The sequence below is a fragment of the Peromyscus maniculatus genome, chromosome 5 (genome assembly GCF_049852395.1).
Source record: "Peromyscus maniculatus bairdii isolate BWxNUB_F1_BW_parent chromosome 5, HU_Pman_BW_mat_3.1, whole genome shotgun sequence".
Taxonomy (NCBI): Eukaryota; Metazoa; Chordata; class Mammalia; order Rodentia; family Cricetidae; genus Peromyscus; species Peromyscus maniculatus.
In genome coordinates, this window is record NC_134856.1 from 131,219,510 (window position 1) to 131,234,608 (window position 15,099).

The 15,099-nt window shown below is 45.7% G+C and overlaps 1 long non-coding RNA gene across 3 annotated transcripts in view; it reads left to right on the forward strand.

Moving 5' to 3' along the window:
- LOC107399397 (uncharacterized) overlaps nt 1-15,099 on the forward strand; it is a 39,183-nt gene that overhangs the window by 6,544 nt on the left and 17,540 nt on the right. Inside the window, exons 1-5 of one of the 3 annotated variants that reach the window (XR_013051649.1) lie at nt 468-3,863; nt 4,124-4,448; nt 4,665-4,865; nt 7,452-11,771; nt 11,855-11,911. This is a non-coding gene — a long non-coding RNA (uncharacterized LOC107399397). Of the gene's footprint in view, nt 1-467; nt 4,449-4,664; nt 4,866-7,451; nt 11,772-11,854; nt 11,912-15,099 lie in introns of those variants that run through there. The other 2 variants (XR_013051647.1, XR_013051648.1) reach the window with 2 other exon arrangements.

Here is a 15,099-nt window from a genome sequence, read left to right on the forward strand (position 1 = left end):
TCTCGCACACACGGGGCAGTATCAGCCCTGCTGGACAGCTCCTCCACCCACCCCTGATTCAACTAGGGAAGCTGCACAGACAGTGTTCTGTATCTGGTCCCAGCTGGACACCCTCCATCCAATATGGAGTTCTAGGCATCTGGTAATGCCAGTCCCCGGCCCCACCACAGTGCTACAACCTATGTTGCTATTTATTAGTACCTGCTGGACAGCCCATATCTCTGCTGCTTGTAGGTACTGGTCCTGTTGACACCCCGGGCTCCGCATGCACTGCTACGTGTCAGACTTAGTAGGCCTTACCTGACACCCCACATGCACGGCTTGGTTTTAGACCTTCCTGCTGACCCACCCTCGGTTAAATTCTCTTTCTTTCTCTCTCTCTCTCTCTCTCTCTCTCTCTCTCTCTCTCTCTCTCTCTCTCTCTCTCTCTCTCTCTCTCTTTTTGAGACAGGGTTTCTCTGGTAGTTTTGGTGCCTGTCCTGGATCTCGCTCTGTAGACCAGGCTGGCCTCGAACTCACAGAGTGAGTTCCCAAGTGCTGGGATTAAAAGCGTGTGCCACCACCACTCGGCCCAAATCTCTTCTAGATGTCAGGCACTCCTGTATAGGCCCCACATCCCCATATATACAGGTGTCAGGCACCGTAGCTGCACCTGCAGCTTGGCCCCTGAACAGTGGTGTTGGAAACCCCACCCTGTCAGTCAGTATCTTTGCATGTATTTTGTGAGGCAGCAAGCCTGGTGGATGCCACCTTGAGCCCTCTCCCTTGGGCCACAGACTGTGCTGGACATCAGACTCTGGACAAGCCACCCTGTTTCTGCAAAACTAAAACAAAAAGCCAAACAGACTGTTTAGGTCAGGCTGTACAATGCTCTGTCCACACCCCATCTGTAGGTAACCAGCCTTTCTGAGCAGCCCAGCATTACCCTGTTACATATAAGGAACTGATGGTGCCCTGTCCCTAGGCTGCCACCTCACCTAATTACTTGTTAGAGCCCACTGGTCATGCTGAGCCCCAGCCACCCACCGTGTGGTCAGCTCCCCCTTCCTGATGCCACTACTGTCAGAAGTCAGTGCATGTGGGGCTTGGGCTGTTGGGACACAGTGTCGAGCAGGGTCTTACACTAACGTATTCACTGGTGTGGAAGCAGGTGTTGACTTGGAACTGATACGTAGTATAAGATAAGCAGCTGTATGTGTCCTGAAGTCTGTGGTACCTAGCACCGTATGTGGGGTGTCGGGGATGGGGTGTTCGGCAGGACCTGACTCCCAGTGGTTCTCAACCCTCCTAATGCTGTGACCCTTTAATACAACAGTTCCTCATGTTGTGGTGACCCCCAACCATGCAATTATTTTGTTGCTACTTCCTAACTTTAATTTTGCTACTGTCATGAATCATAGTGTAAATATCTGATATACAAGATATCTAATATGTGACCCCCAAAGGGGATCAGGTTGAGAACCACTGGTTTAGTGGATCAGAGGTCTATAGGAGGGCTGATACCTACAAGGGTATGTGGGGCTATGGTGACCAGCAGGGCCCAGACCCAGTAACGTCTGGAGTATTTCCAGGGGAAGCATGTCCAGCAGTGCCCGGTAATTAACAGTATGTCTAATGGCTGTGGGGTAGAAGGATGTCTCATGGACTCTGGTAACTAGCATTGTCCATGGGGTAGTGGCACTGGGCAGGGGTGTCATCCTGCAAGGTCTCATGCCTCGGAGTTTATATGAGCAGCATCAGGAGATGTCCAGCATGGCCTGAAAACGGTGTATGTTGGCCAGCAGTGGGGGTGAGTAGGGGGTCTCATGGGCCTGATCCCTAGCAGCACAAGTAGGGAATTGGGGAGTGTTCAGAAGGCCCCGATACCAAGCTGTCTACGTACAGTGTCAGCACAGTGTCTACCAGCTCAAGCTGTGTGGCAGCGTGTATGGGATATGCAGTAGGGTCTGATGCCGGGCACTGTGTGACGTGGCGTCCTTAGGGCAGGGGTGTCTAGGAGGGCCTAATGTTAAGTGGGAAGGTGGCTTTGGGTGGCCATTCTTGCCTGAAAAATAGCAACGTGTGCGTGGGCATCCAGGAAGGAGTGATACCAAGCAGTGTGTTTGGAGCCGTGGCAGTGGGGGAAGGGAAGTCCAGCAGGACCTGTTATCTGGTAGCTGTGTGTACTAGTGGAGGGGATGCCCTACAGGGCTTCAGACCTCAGTGTTCGTGCTGTGGATGGCGGCGGATGTCCAGAAGGATCTGAATATAGCAGTGTATGTGGAGCTTTGTCAGGATGTCTAGTGGGGCCTGATAACTACCTGTGTTTTTCAGATGGTGGCAGGGAGGGTGTGTTGTCAGCACCCAGTGTAGTAAGTGGTGTAGCCACTCTTGTGTGCTGTCCAGTGGGTCCTAACACTTTCAAGTTCATGTGGGATGCTAGAATGGGCGTGTCCTCCACTGCCTGAAAGTCACCATTGTATATAGGGCAGCAGCATGGGCGAGTGGGGGTCTAGGCATTGGGCCTCACTGGGCAAACCCCTTCACTAATACCCACATGCACGGGAAGGTATCAACTACTGCTGCATCCCTGGGCACAAAAACCTTCCAGGAATCAGGCTCTGCTGGCCCCTACCCCACATAAACTGGTGGATAGCAGGGCCCTACTGGACACCACTCTGCAGCCCTACATACACTGTTATGCAACAGATACTACCGGAACTGTACCCGCACTTGATGTGTTGGACTAATACCAGACCATCCTGGCCACATTCCCTCTGTCCTCATCACCCATAAACAGCTGCTGTGTTTCAGGCTCTGCTGGTAAGCCTACTGTGCTTTGCCCCACACACAGTGCTGGGTGTCACACCCTACTAGACACATCACACCCACGGCTATGAGTTAGGCCCTGCTGGACACCTGACTCACACTCCAGGTACATTGCTGAGGTTTAGTCCTGTTGACACTTGACTCCCAGACTTAGAAGACACCGAGGAATCAGGTCATTCCTCTTGCTGCCGCTGTGCTATGTGTGAAAGCAGGTTCTACTGGACCTTCCCGCCACATACAGTGTTCAGGGACAGGTCCGTGGGGTGCATGTTCTCCCCTTTCCCAGTCATTGCCATCTGCGTACGCGACTAGGTTTTAAGCCATGCTGGACACTCTCCTGCTGTTCCCCCATATACACTGCTTTAGCCAGCTGCCCAAGTTTTCCCATTTACACTAGACATCAGACCCTATTTGACGACATTCTCCATCTCGGTAGCCAACTCACACCCACTGCCGGGTGTCAGACGCTCCTGCGCACCCTCCCATTCTACAGCCAACTCACATACACTTCTAGTATCCAGCTGGACACCCCTGTCATTGCCGCATATAGCTGTCTAAGAATTAGGCCCTGCTGGACAACCCACCCCAGACCACCAGTGTACACTGCTATGTTGCAGGACTTGGTAACACCCTCTGATGATCCTTTCCCTTCTTCCCTCAAAGCCCGTTCCCGTAGTGTGGTGGGCCAGCAGCCGTTGGGTGGCATCCAACAGAGATATCTATCAGTAGGTGTGCTGGCTAGCAGTGTGCTAGGTGGCAGCAGGGTCTGTCCTGCTGGTCCTCATATCTAATGGCTCATGTGGCACAGGTGGGAAGAGGGTGTCTTCCAGACATGTCTGGTGGGCAGTGGCAGGGGGCAGGGTGTCCATGTATGTGCTTGTGCTCTTGATACTTTCCCATGCTTTCTGCTCAGAAAGAAGGCAAACTTGCTGTCAGACACATTGAACACACGTGGAACATGGTGGGGCCGGCTGATGTATTTTACAGTCTCCTAAGGACTTTAGGTTGCACAGGATGAATGCAGAGTTTGCTTTTCCGGCCTTCTCAGTATAAAGGTAAACAATTCCGTGAAGAAATAGAGGGAGCCACAGTTGCTGGACTTTGCACACATTGATCAATCCTTCAGAATTACTCATACTCAGATTCCCAGGGAGAGCTTTGCCCCCTCTCTTTGGCCTGTCCTGTGTGGGTAATGGCTTTTCCTGGTCCAGAATGCATTTCCAACAAGGGGTAGGGGATGCTGTTGCTATTGCTCGGGGCTACTCAGTACTAAGTCACTCACCGTGTCTCTTTCCTGTGTCTTTCTCCTTTCAAGTGGAGAAAGAGAAAGACCTGTCTCTGTGGTTGTTGAACCACGAGGAGCAGAGATCAGCCTGGCATGGACTGAGAGCCAGAGGAAGGAGCCAAGCCAGAGCTCCATTGGGCTGTGTGCCTGTACACCCCTCAGATACTGAAGACACTCTGGGCACAAGTTTCTGTACCCTGCCTCCAGCTGCTGGATTTTAGCTACTTGCTTCCTGCTCCTTCAGCTTCCTGCAGCACTTGCTATGATGCTCTGGTCAAGCTGGTTAAGCATGGCCCCATCATCCTGGCTCCTGACTTGTATTTGCACCATGTTCTGGAATCTTGACCACTACCAGGTAAGCCACCTATGAGAAATGGGACCCTTTGGCTCCATTTGCATTTTTATAAGACTGAAAGGTCATGTCCTCTCTTCCCTGGCAGATGCATCAACAAACTTCCTAAATAGGCTAAGAATATGTTTCAGCTGAATCTTGAGATGTGAACATACATTTATGCCTGTCCTCTGGATTGAATCACCTGAGGAAGGGCTGTTTTTCTGTTCTCCTTCCCAGGACACTTAATATGAGTATGAGGAAGTTGGGACATCCATCTCTCCTGCAGGATTTTCACTGCTCTGCTGGAGCCACAGCCAGTTTAGGCCCTGCAGGTGATGATACAGATGCAGGACAGTAGAGGACAGCATGACTGATACCTGTTCTGTGGAGCTATGCTGACAGTTTAGAACACTGGCAGCATCAATGACTCGCGTGGCGGTGAGTGAAAGACAAAATAATCATGGATGAGTGTTGGGGAACATCATTTTAAGGTGTGTTACTTTGGTTTATGTTGAATTTGTTTAAATCTGTGAAGCTGTGACACTTTGCCTGTGTAAAACACCTGATGGTCTAATAAAGAGCTGAACGGCCAATAGCAAGGCAGGAGAAAGGATAGGCAGGTCTGGCAGGCAGAGAGAATATATAGAAGGAGAAATCTGGGAGGAAAGAAGTATTCAGAGAAGGAGGAGGACTCCAGGGGCCAGCCACCCAGCTATACAGTAGGTCACGGAGTAAGAGAAAGATTTACAGAAGTAAGAGAATGGGAAAAGCCCAGAGGCAAAAGACAGATGGGTTAATTTAAGAAAAGTTGGCTAGAAACAAGCCAAGCTAAGGCTGGGCATTCATAATTAAGAATAAACCTTTGTGAGTGATTTATTTGTGAGATGGGTGATGGGCCTCCTAAAAGAGGAAAAACAACAACAGATGAAATAAAAGAGAAGAGAAAGGTTTATTACCTGAAGGAGGTGAGAAGATCAAGGGTATCAAATTTGGAAGGCCATGCCTTCCTTCAACAAATAAAGCATGGAGGCTCTACTTGGGGAGCCTATACATATGGGTAGACATGTGGGTCCATTCCTGAGCATGCTCTATGGAGGAAGACCCTAGTATCCTGAGTATTCTCAGTATAGAATTTCACTACATTCCTAAGCATGCTTAAGGAAGAGTTTAATACATTTCTTGGCATGCTTAGTTTAAATTCATACTGTACCCACTTTAAAAACCTGAATAACAGACAGAAATGCCCTTGGCAATGCTCAACTTTCTGTAATGTGTTGATGCTAAAACTAGTGGGAAGGATGTTCTGAAGGTGTCTGCCCCAGAAGGTGCCTGCCTCACAATGTGGCTAAGAATGCCACAGTGGAAACTGAGACATGTTGCCAGACCTTGGGCACAAGGTACACGTGGAACTGTTTGAAATTGGAAGCCATTTCTTCTAGACTTCATGTTCAAATACTGCTGGGAAGCTGTGTCCACTTCACTCAGTGCAAGCAGGAGCCATTTCATGAAAAGGATGTAGAATAACATAATTTCTTCCCCTCTGGCCTTCATGTCTAATCTCCTTCCTCTAAACCAGTGATTCTCAACCTTCCTAATGCCGTGACCCTTTAATACAGCTCCTCATGCTTTGGTGACCCCCAACCATAAAATCACTTTCATTGCTACCTCATAACTGTAATTTTGCTACTGTTATGAATCTTAATGTAAATATCTGATATATGACTCCCAAAGGGGTCACAACCCACAGGTTGAGAACCTTGCTTTGCAATGTCCCTGTTCATCTCTGGTCTCATCTTGTGAGACGAGGGCCTGGTGTCCAGTGGAGATGTACAGCTCACAGCCATAAGGCTCAAGATGGAGCCTCCATCCTCTTTGATGAACCAGTTACACTGCTGAAATGTGATGGTGCAAGGTTATTCCCAGGTCCACTTCCTCCTTTCCCCGAATGGAGCCTCTAGGCTTGGGGTGGACAGAAGGTGCATCCAGATTTTTGTTAGTGTAAGACACTGTTCTTGTGTTAGGCAGGAGGCTAGTTCCTGGAGGCAGTGACAAGGCCCCCAAATAGGACCTAAAGAGTAATAATTAGGATGTAAAGGTGAAGGTATCAGTGTGGTGGTAATCTAATTGTACTGAAATATTATTTTGATTGTATGTTAATAAATAAAGTTGTCCGGGGGTCAGAGCTATTAGAGCCATAGCAAGAGTGTGGCGGTGGTGGCACACGCCTTTAATCCCATAGATATCTGTGTGTTCAGGGATATAGCCAGCATTGGAGACATATGCCTTTAAGACCTAGGGGGCTGTACATTCAGACAGTGACGAGGCAGTCATGTGTTTGGGTTTACAACCAATGAGAAGGCAGAACAACATACTATAAAAAAAAAAAAGAACAGACAGGAAGTAGGTCTCTTTCACGAAGCTGGGACAGCAGGAGGAAGGGTGAGATTTTAGCTCTGAGCTCTGACCTCTGACCTCTCGGCTTTCTCTTTTACATTGTTTCTGTGTTTCTTATTTAATAAGACGGTTGGTTACATCGACATATCAGTCCATGGATGGTCAAGATAGAAAGACAATGCAGTGTTAGATTCCGGATGGGTCAGCTCATGTCCAAGCAGGGTGCAAAGATGGTGGTGGACTGTGAAACAGGACCCATGGGATAATAGGTGGTACTGGTTGTCTGGCTGGGACAGCTTTAATGTCCTTCAGGTACTTCCTGGCCAGGGGAGCATATTCAGAATACTGCTACCCTTTCCTCTAATAAACTTTCCAACTATGGATGTATTTAGACCCCTATGCCCTTATGCATGTTTTTGCACTATATATAATATACATAGTTATATTCATGGTAAAATGGGCCTTCAAGAGAAGCACACCTCTGCCCTTCACGTGCCCACTCAGATGGAGGTACAGGAAAAGGTGACAGGCCCACTTTTTTTGAAAAATAGGGTATTCTGTTTTCCTTGCTTGCTCAAATTCTGGATGCTTGCTCTTATACTGTGTCTCATCTGTGCTCTTCTCTTTCAGGGGCACAGGAATCCACACCACCGCTGGCTGGAGAGCAGACATACCTGGAGCCCTCCCCATAACACCTGTGCACTCTGTCTAGCAGGCCTCAGACTCTAGTCTGTGCTCTTGGGAGGGAGGAGGGAGCCAGCATCCCCTTTTCTCTCTTCATTTGTGATTCAGCAGAGGCAAAGAGGAGACTGAGAGGCAGGGGCTGGCCTGGCCTGAGTGTCGTGCCACAGCTGGGACCTGGCAAATGACGTTCCACTGACTAGGTTGTTGGCTAGTCATTGGCGAAGGCCAATAGGTAGAGTAGAAGTAAAGTGTGTGAGTCGGGTGCGTGTTGGGAACATAATGTTAATAGTAATGTTATTTTCTATAACATGTAAGACTTTATTAATTCTAGTCACTTTATTTACTTTTTTTTTTTTTTGATGAGCTTTCTGGGGTTTTCAACACACAGGTTCATGTCCTCTGTGAATGTAACTTCTACTTGCAATCCCACTGGGATGAGCAACCAACCAACCTCCCTCCCTCCCTCCCTCCCCCCTTCCTCCCCCCCTCCCTCCACTACACTCACCCTCCTCTTTCTTCTCCTCTCCTTGCATCTCCTACCTTCCTCTCCTGGACCAGAGACCACAGTTTTAATCCTCCCCCTTATCTCAGCATGATGCTAAATGCTGACATTCCCAACACCGGGGAAACTGAGGCTCTAGAACCCTGACACTCAAGGCCAACCTGGGCTACCATAACGAAAGAACCCCTTCTCAAAAACGTGTCCTTTCATTAAGGCTATCGTCTGCCCTCTAAACTACAAGGTCTAGGTCGTTCATATTTAGCACACTTCCTGATGTTGTTAGCCTTGAGCAGTTTTCTTTTGGACATTTTGTTTCAGCCCCCCTCTCCACTTTTATTTCTCAACAGCTTCCTTTAGTACTATATAGCTGTTTTATTGTGTTATATTGATTATTTTGCTAATTTTGTGACTATGGTTACTAGATACTCTAATGATGCACCCAAACTTAGTTCACATTAATAGTAACCTAGCTTTGATAAAATAGAGAAACTGCTTTAACACAGCTGTTAGCTTTCCCTCGTCTGTGCCATAATGGCCATTTTTATTACATCTCTATGATGGAAACCCATCAACACATTGTTTTAATACTTCGTATGACACCAGGTCATTTTGGGTGTGTTAATGTCTATGCAGACTTTATTACCTCTGTACTTGCCATTTATCGGTTTCAAATTAATTTACCATCTGGTACCATTTCCTTTCACACTTGAAAGACTTTCTTTAGTCCTTATTATGAGGTGGGCTTGCTAGCCATAAACTTTTTATCTGAGAATGCGTTTATGTTCACTTCATGACTAAAGGGGAATTTGGCTGTTTATAGAATTCTTCTTTTAGTAAATTGTAGTTAACACAGTTTCCTAGTTTTCATCTGCAGAATTTCTTCTTGGTTCGTCTTAGAGTTCCTCTTACTTTTCTGGCCCCCATGTTATTATTATCACACTATCACTGTGTGGTAATTGTACTACTTGCATCCTATTACTGTGTAGCAATTTGACTGTGGTTAGATGTTCTTCACCAAAATGACTATTATTTCTGACACCAAGTCACATCCCTCCTCTGCCCTCAGTGCTAGATTACAGGTATGTGTGGCTATTTCAGGCTTTTTACATGGGTGGTGGGGATCCAAACTAAGCATGCACATTGGGTTCTCTTATCCAGTGAGCCGTCTCCTCGGCCTTCAAAAATACTTTTTTTTTTTTTTTTTTTTTTTGAAACAAGGTCTCACTGTGTAGAACCAACTAGTCTGGAACTCACTGTGTAGACCAGACTAACCTGAAATTCACAGAGGTCTGCCTGCCTCTGAGTGCTGGGATTAACTGGTGAACTGTCTGGATGAGTTCATTGAAAACCAGAAATGGAGGAGGCCTTCACTCTCCAACTGAACTACACTAGGTTTATATCCCCTCGTTTCTTATAAAAGTATATTTTGGCCGGGCGGTGGTGGCGCACGCCTTTAATCCCAGTACTCGGGAGGCAGAGCCAGGCAGATTGCTGTGAGTTCGAGGCCAGCCTGGGCTACCAAGTGAGCTCCAGGAAAGGCGCAAAGCTACGCAGAGAAACCCTGTCTCAAAAAACCAAAAAAAAAAACCAAAAAAAAAAAAAAAAAAGAGTATATTTTGGTATTCTTCCTAGATTCTCCTCTTTTGGCTCTAATTCTAACTCCCACTTCTGACCTCTTTACATCAGGGCATGTTGTTAGCCTTTTCACATCATTACTAGGTGAGCAACAAAGAAGAAAGTTTCTGGAAAAACTAGCTTCTGTAAGACAACCAGAAAGTGTTGACAATCATTTCTTGGTCTAAGCATTCTTTAGCTCTTTTGAAAAATGACCTCAGCCTATCTGTGGGCTGGATCTCCCTGGTATAGATCACAGTGTCCTATAGCCCTTTCTGCTTGGGTTTGAATCTAAGCCTGAAAATGTCTGCCTTAGTCGCTTCCCTCATCTCTAGAAATGAAGTGGATTTCTGAAGTTGCTGCCTCTGGTATGTCTCAGCTTTCTCCTTTACCTTTTCAGCAGTTAGCATTCTTTTACTGAAAATAACTGTTTTTATATTGAAATTAGTGGTGTAATGTTTTTATCCTGATTACACTCTGGATGATTTTGATGAGGTAAACATGTGGGAAGAAATCCACTTCTAGTCACCATGGGAAATGCAGTGGAATCCAACCAAAAAGGTTGAGTGAGATGTCCTTTGTAAGAATTACCTTGTCAAAGAGCACTTGCCTGAAGTAGCTGTTCTGAGATGTAGACTACGTGTTATTTTGCCAATTAGCTCTGGGCTGGAAGTGAGTTGCCGAACTGGATTACTGCAGCCTGGAGATGTTCTCAGGGTAACAGTGCTAAGCAGTTTCTATTAGCCACAGGGAATAAAAGAGGCGGTACTCTGTACTGTGGGGAGCTGTTAGCATGCTTGCATATTGTGTTTGTGTCCTTGAATCATATGTCTAAAAAACACCTGACTTTTTATGAATATGCGATATTTGATACTCTATCATAAACCGCTAGATGATTTTTGTCTAGTTATTCCCTAATGTGTGTTCTGAGCATGGTTAAGGTAGGCCATTCAAGGCTGTAATGCTTGATAGTTTGGGTGTTAAACACATAGTGACTTGGGATGTTTCCACTGATGGTGGGTTTATTAGGGACATACAGAATCATAGCTAACAGGACAGGTGCCTTTCTGTGTGTGGGTATGGTTGTAGCACCCCTTTAAAGAAAGCTTGTCTGGTTCTCTTTTGATATGTGTGTCTCATTTTATCAGTGTCATAAGGCTGGGAGACAGTAGTCTCATTTGCCTTGTGACAAGAAGGGTTGCTAGGAAATGGTTGAGGGGGACGTGGACTGAGAATCCAGAGAGCTGCCGCAGAAGCTGCTGGGTGCAAGCCCCACTTCCCTGGTAGGAGTCAGTGGTGTTCCTGCTGTGGCAGAGGTTTGGGATGGGAAGAGAGGTTTAGAGGGACCCAGACTATCAAGTCTCAAAGGTAGAATGAAAAATTCTATAGGAAGTGTTTGTGACGGACATTTGTTGGCAGAGTGACACTTATAAGCAGAGCGACCTTTATTGGTAGAGCTCTCAGTATGAAGTAGGTGAGCTTAACACAGTGGATGTCATAGGAAGGGCTCTAGAAGAAGAGTCTGGACAAATCATGTCTCAGAGTATCTCCTGGGTCTGAATTTTTTTCTAGAAGTGTTCCTTAATGGAACTTTCAGGTGGTCTGGAAGGGGACATGCTGCTCTTTGAAAAGCATAACGGAGACAATTATCAATCAAAGTGTTGTGGCCAGCAGCAGATGGCTTTAGGCCAGATTTCTTCAACATTTTCAGGTGAGGATGCTAAATGCATAGATGGAAAGTTTATGATCCCTGGTTTTAAGAGGGATGACCACACAGGTTCTGACGAGGCTGGGAGGCACCCACAGTGAACCATTTGTCTTCCCTTTTCTGCGGGACTCCAGGCTTCCTTCCCCGCTTACACACTTTCATTCTCTTGGCTGAGGTGTTTTCGGGTATTTCTCATCTCCCAGTGGCTCCCAGAGTCAGTCCATTGCTCACCCACTCAGGAAGAGTCATGCACGCTGGCACGTGCATGAAGAGTGTGAGCACAGAAGACTGGGGGGCAAGCACCAGTCCTAAGACGTTGGCTCAAGTTTATATGATGCCAGTCCAAGCTCGGAGACACCAGCACCAACGTGGAGGGGTGCGAGCACAGAGGCATTATGATCAGTTGGCTGATTATGGCGGTGCCCATTATATAGAAAGCAAGGTAAAGGAAACTTGGGCCTAACTTCCTGAGCATGCAGTCACCACTGTCGCTGCCCTTGGCTGTGAGTTTCTTGTATCTTGCAGGCAGTGTCGCCCTGACTGACTTGAGAGCCCTCCTGGGAATTTACACCACTGGCATAGGTAAGTGCTTGGACCAGGGCTTCTCCCATTGTTCTGTAGGTAGCCTGGCTTTTGACCTGTATTGGAGAATTCAATAAATACAGTATGCACTTTGAAAGTGTGTCTCATGGGTCGCTAAGTGTTTGTAACCATTACCTTTCAACAGAATAGCTCCTATCATTGCAATGGTGAGTCATCCTTATACTTATGAAACTTGTCCATGTAAACAGAAAGATCAGCCGTGCTACAGCTCCATGCTGTAGCTCCACTAATGAAGTGATGTTAGCAGTCTTTTTATTCAATTGTGTGTCTTCCTGTGGACACAATAGTGGCAATAACAAGAAAACTATTGTGTGAGAATCAGAAGGGTAAAAGGAACTTAGAACAAAGACTTAATTAAATTGTATATGATTTATCTACTATGTAGTGTGTGTGTGTGTGTGTGTGTGTGTGTGTGTGTGTGTGTGTGTGTGTGTGTGCAGGTTTATTGGGACTCCATGTGTGTTGAGAATGTGGAGAAGGGTGTGCTTTGATTTTGATTTGGAGGACATGAGAACTGTGGGGTGAAAACTGTCATATATACATGTAATGCTGTGCTTGCTGGCTTCTTGCCTAGTGTGGCAACTCAGAGTATGTGTGACTTGTGTACTTTTTAGGACATAAATTGGGACTAATGTTTGAATTAGTTGGGATTATGTTTTAAACTGAGTAATAAGAATCTAATGTGTATGTTTGCATGTGGATGATGGTGTTTGTTTAGATAATTTGAATTAAAGGATTTTGATAGTGTATACATTACATGTTTGTACTTGGTCTTGGGGTTAAGTATGTATAATTTGGGAATATTCTGTTTTTTTCCCTTGAAAGTTGGAATATTTTAGTTTGTCATGGAATTTGGAATGTATATATACATATGCTGGGCAAGAAATAATTGCATGAGAACAGTGTTAAAGAAATGGAATGAATATCTGTGCAAATGGGTGAATATTGTTGGGAAATATAGGTGAATTATTTGCATTTGAGATGTCATGGATAGTTGCAGAATTTGTCTATGTGTAATTAGCATGTGGGGTCCGGTGTGTGAGCAATTAGGGACTGTAGAATGGGTGTATATGTCTGAGATGTGGAGTTCAGATGACTCAACGTTGGGAAGATAGAATTGTCTTTGTGATCATTCACAGTATGTTATCTTGTTCATGCAGGAAGTATGATACTATGTTGGAGGATACAGTTGCATATTTGTAGTGTTCTGTGTATTTATATAGCTGCTTGGTGCTTGTAGAGTGCCACATGTAGATGGAGTTTGTATTTCTTCTATACCTCCTGGGTATGCATGGTTTCTGGTATGACCAGATTTTTGTGTGAGGAGTGTTTAGGTGACAGTATGTTTACTAAAGGGTCATGAAAATTTGGATGAATATTTTACATGACTCTACATATTGTAACTAGAGAGTAATTAGTATATACATAGGAAGTAAGGATATGTGCATTTGATGGATAGGTAAGATGGTATGTTTGCACAGGCAAGTGTGGGAAATATATTTACTGCATTAAGGTTTATGATATGGTTATTTGTTAGTATTGGTGATACAGGGAGGAAGTGGTTTCTATTAGATAATTCTGGATTGGCAGGTGATTTTTATTTTTATTTTTTAAAATTTTTTATTCTCTTATATATTGCATTATAACCACGGTTTCCTCTTCCTCCTCTCTTCCCAGTCCCTCCTCCCACCTTCCCTCTCCCCCAGATCCACCTTTCCTTTGTTTACCTTCAGACAAGGTGTTTCAACCAAACCTGCCCTAGTAAGTTGCAATAAGACTAGGCACCTCTCCTCGTACGAAGGCTGGACGAGGCAACCCAGTAGGAGCAAAAAGGTCCCATTAGTAGTCAAAAGAGTGAGAGACAGCCCCCTCTTCCACTGTTAGGTGTCTACAAGAACATCAAGCTACACAACTATAACATATATGCAGAGGGCCTACCCAGGTCAGTCTCATGCAGGCTCCCTGGCTGTTGGTTCAGTCTCTGTGAGTCCCTATGAGCCCTGGTTAGTTGATTCTGTGGGTTTTCTTATGGCGTCCTTGACCCCTCTGGCTCCTATAATCCTTCTACAGGTTTCCCTGAGTTCTGCCCAGTGTTTGGCTGTGGGTCTCTGCATCTGGTCCCACCACTTGCTGGATAAAGCCTCTCTGGTGATGATTAGGCTAGGCTTGAGTATAGCAGAGTATCATTAGGAATCATTTCATTGACTCTCCCACCTCCCCACCCCCGGTTGTGTTTGGTTCTATCCTAGATTTCTACAGCCTCTGGTTCCTAGACCTCCAGGTAGTGTCAGGCATGGGCTCCCTCTCGTGGCAGGGGTCTCAAGCTGGACCAGTCATTGTCTGGCCACTCCCACAATTACCCCAGAACATCTTGCAGGCAGGACAAATTGTAGGTTGAAGGTTTTATAGCTGAGTTGGTATCCCAGTCTCTCCACTGGAAGCCTTGCCTGGTTACAGAAGATGGCCATTTCAGACTCTGTAGCCCCATTACTAGGAGTCTTAGCTAGGGTCACCCTCATAGGTTCTTGAGAGTTTCCATTGCACTAGGTTTCTACCTTGCCCCCAATTCCAGTCATCTATCCAAGTACTCTCTCCCTCCACCCCAAACCTGATCCCTTCTGTTCCCATCCCCACCCATTCCCAATCCACTCATGGAATCTATTCTATTTTCCCTTCCCAGGGAGATTCATGTGTCCCCTGTGTCCTCGTTGTTACTTAGTCTCTCTGGGTCTGTAGATTGTAGTATGATTACCATTGCTTTAAAGCTAATATCCATTTATAAGTGAGTATATACCATGTTTGTTTTTCTGTGTTTGGGTTACCTCACTCAGGATGATTGTTTTTTTTTTTTCTAGTTCCATTCATTTGCCTGCAAATTTCATGATTTTTTTTAACAGCTGAGCAGTAGTTCATTGTATAAATGTACCACATTTTCTTTATCCAGTCTTTGGTTGAGAAACATCTAGGTTGTTTCCAGTTTCTGGCTGTCTTAGTTAGGATTTCTGTTCCTGTGAAGAGACATCATGAGCATGACAACTCTTGTAAAGGAAAACATTTCATTGATGGCTTATAGTTTCAAAAATTTAGTCCATTATCATCATGGTGTGACATGGTAGCATGCAATCAGATATGGTGCTGGAAAAGGAGCTGAGAATCTTATATCTTGA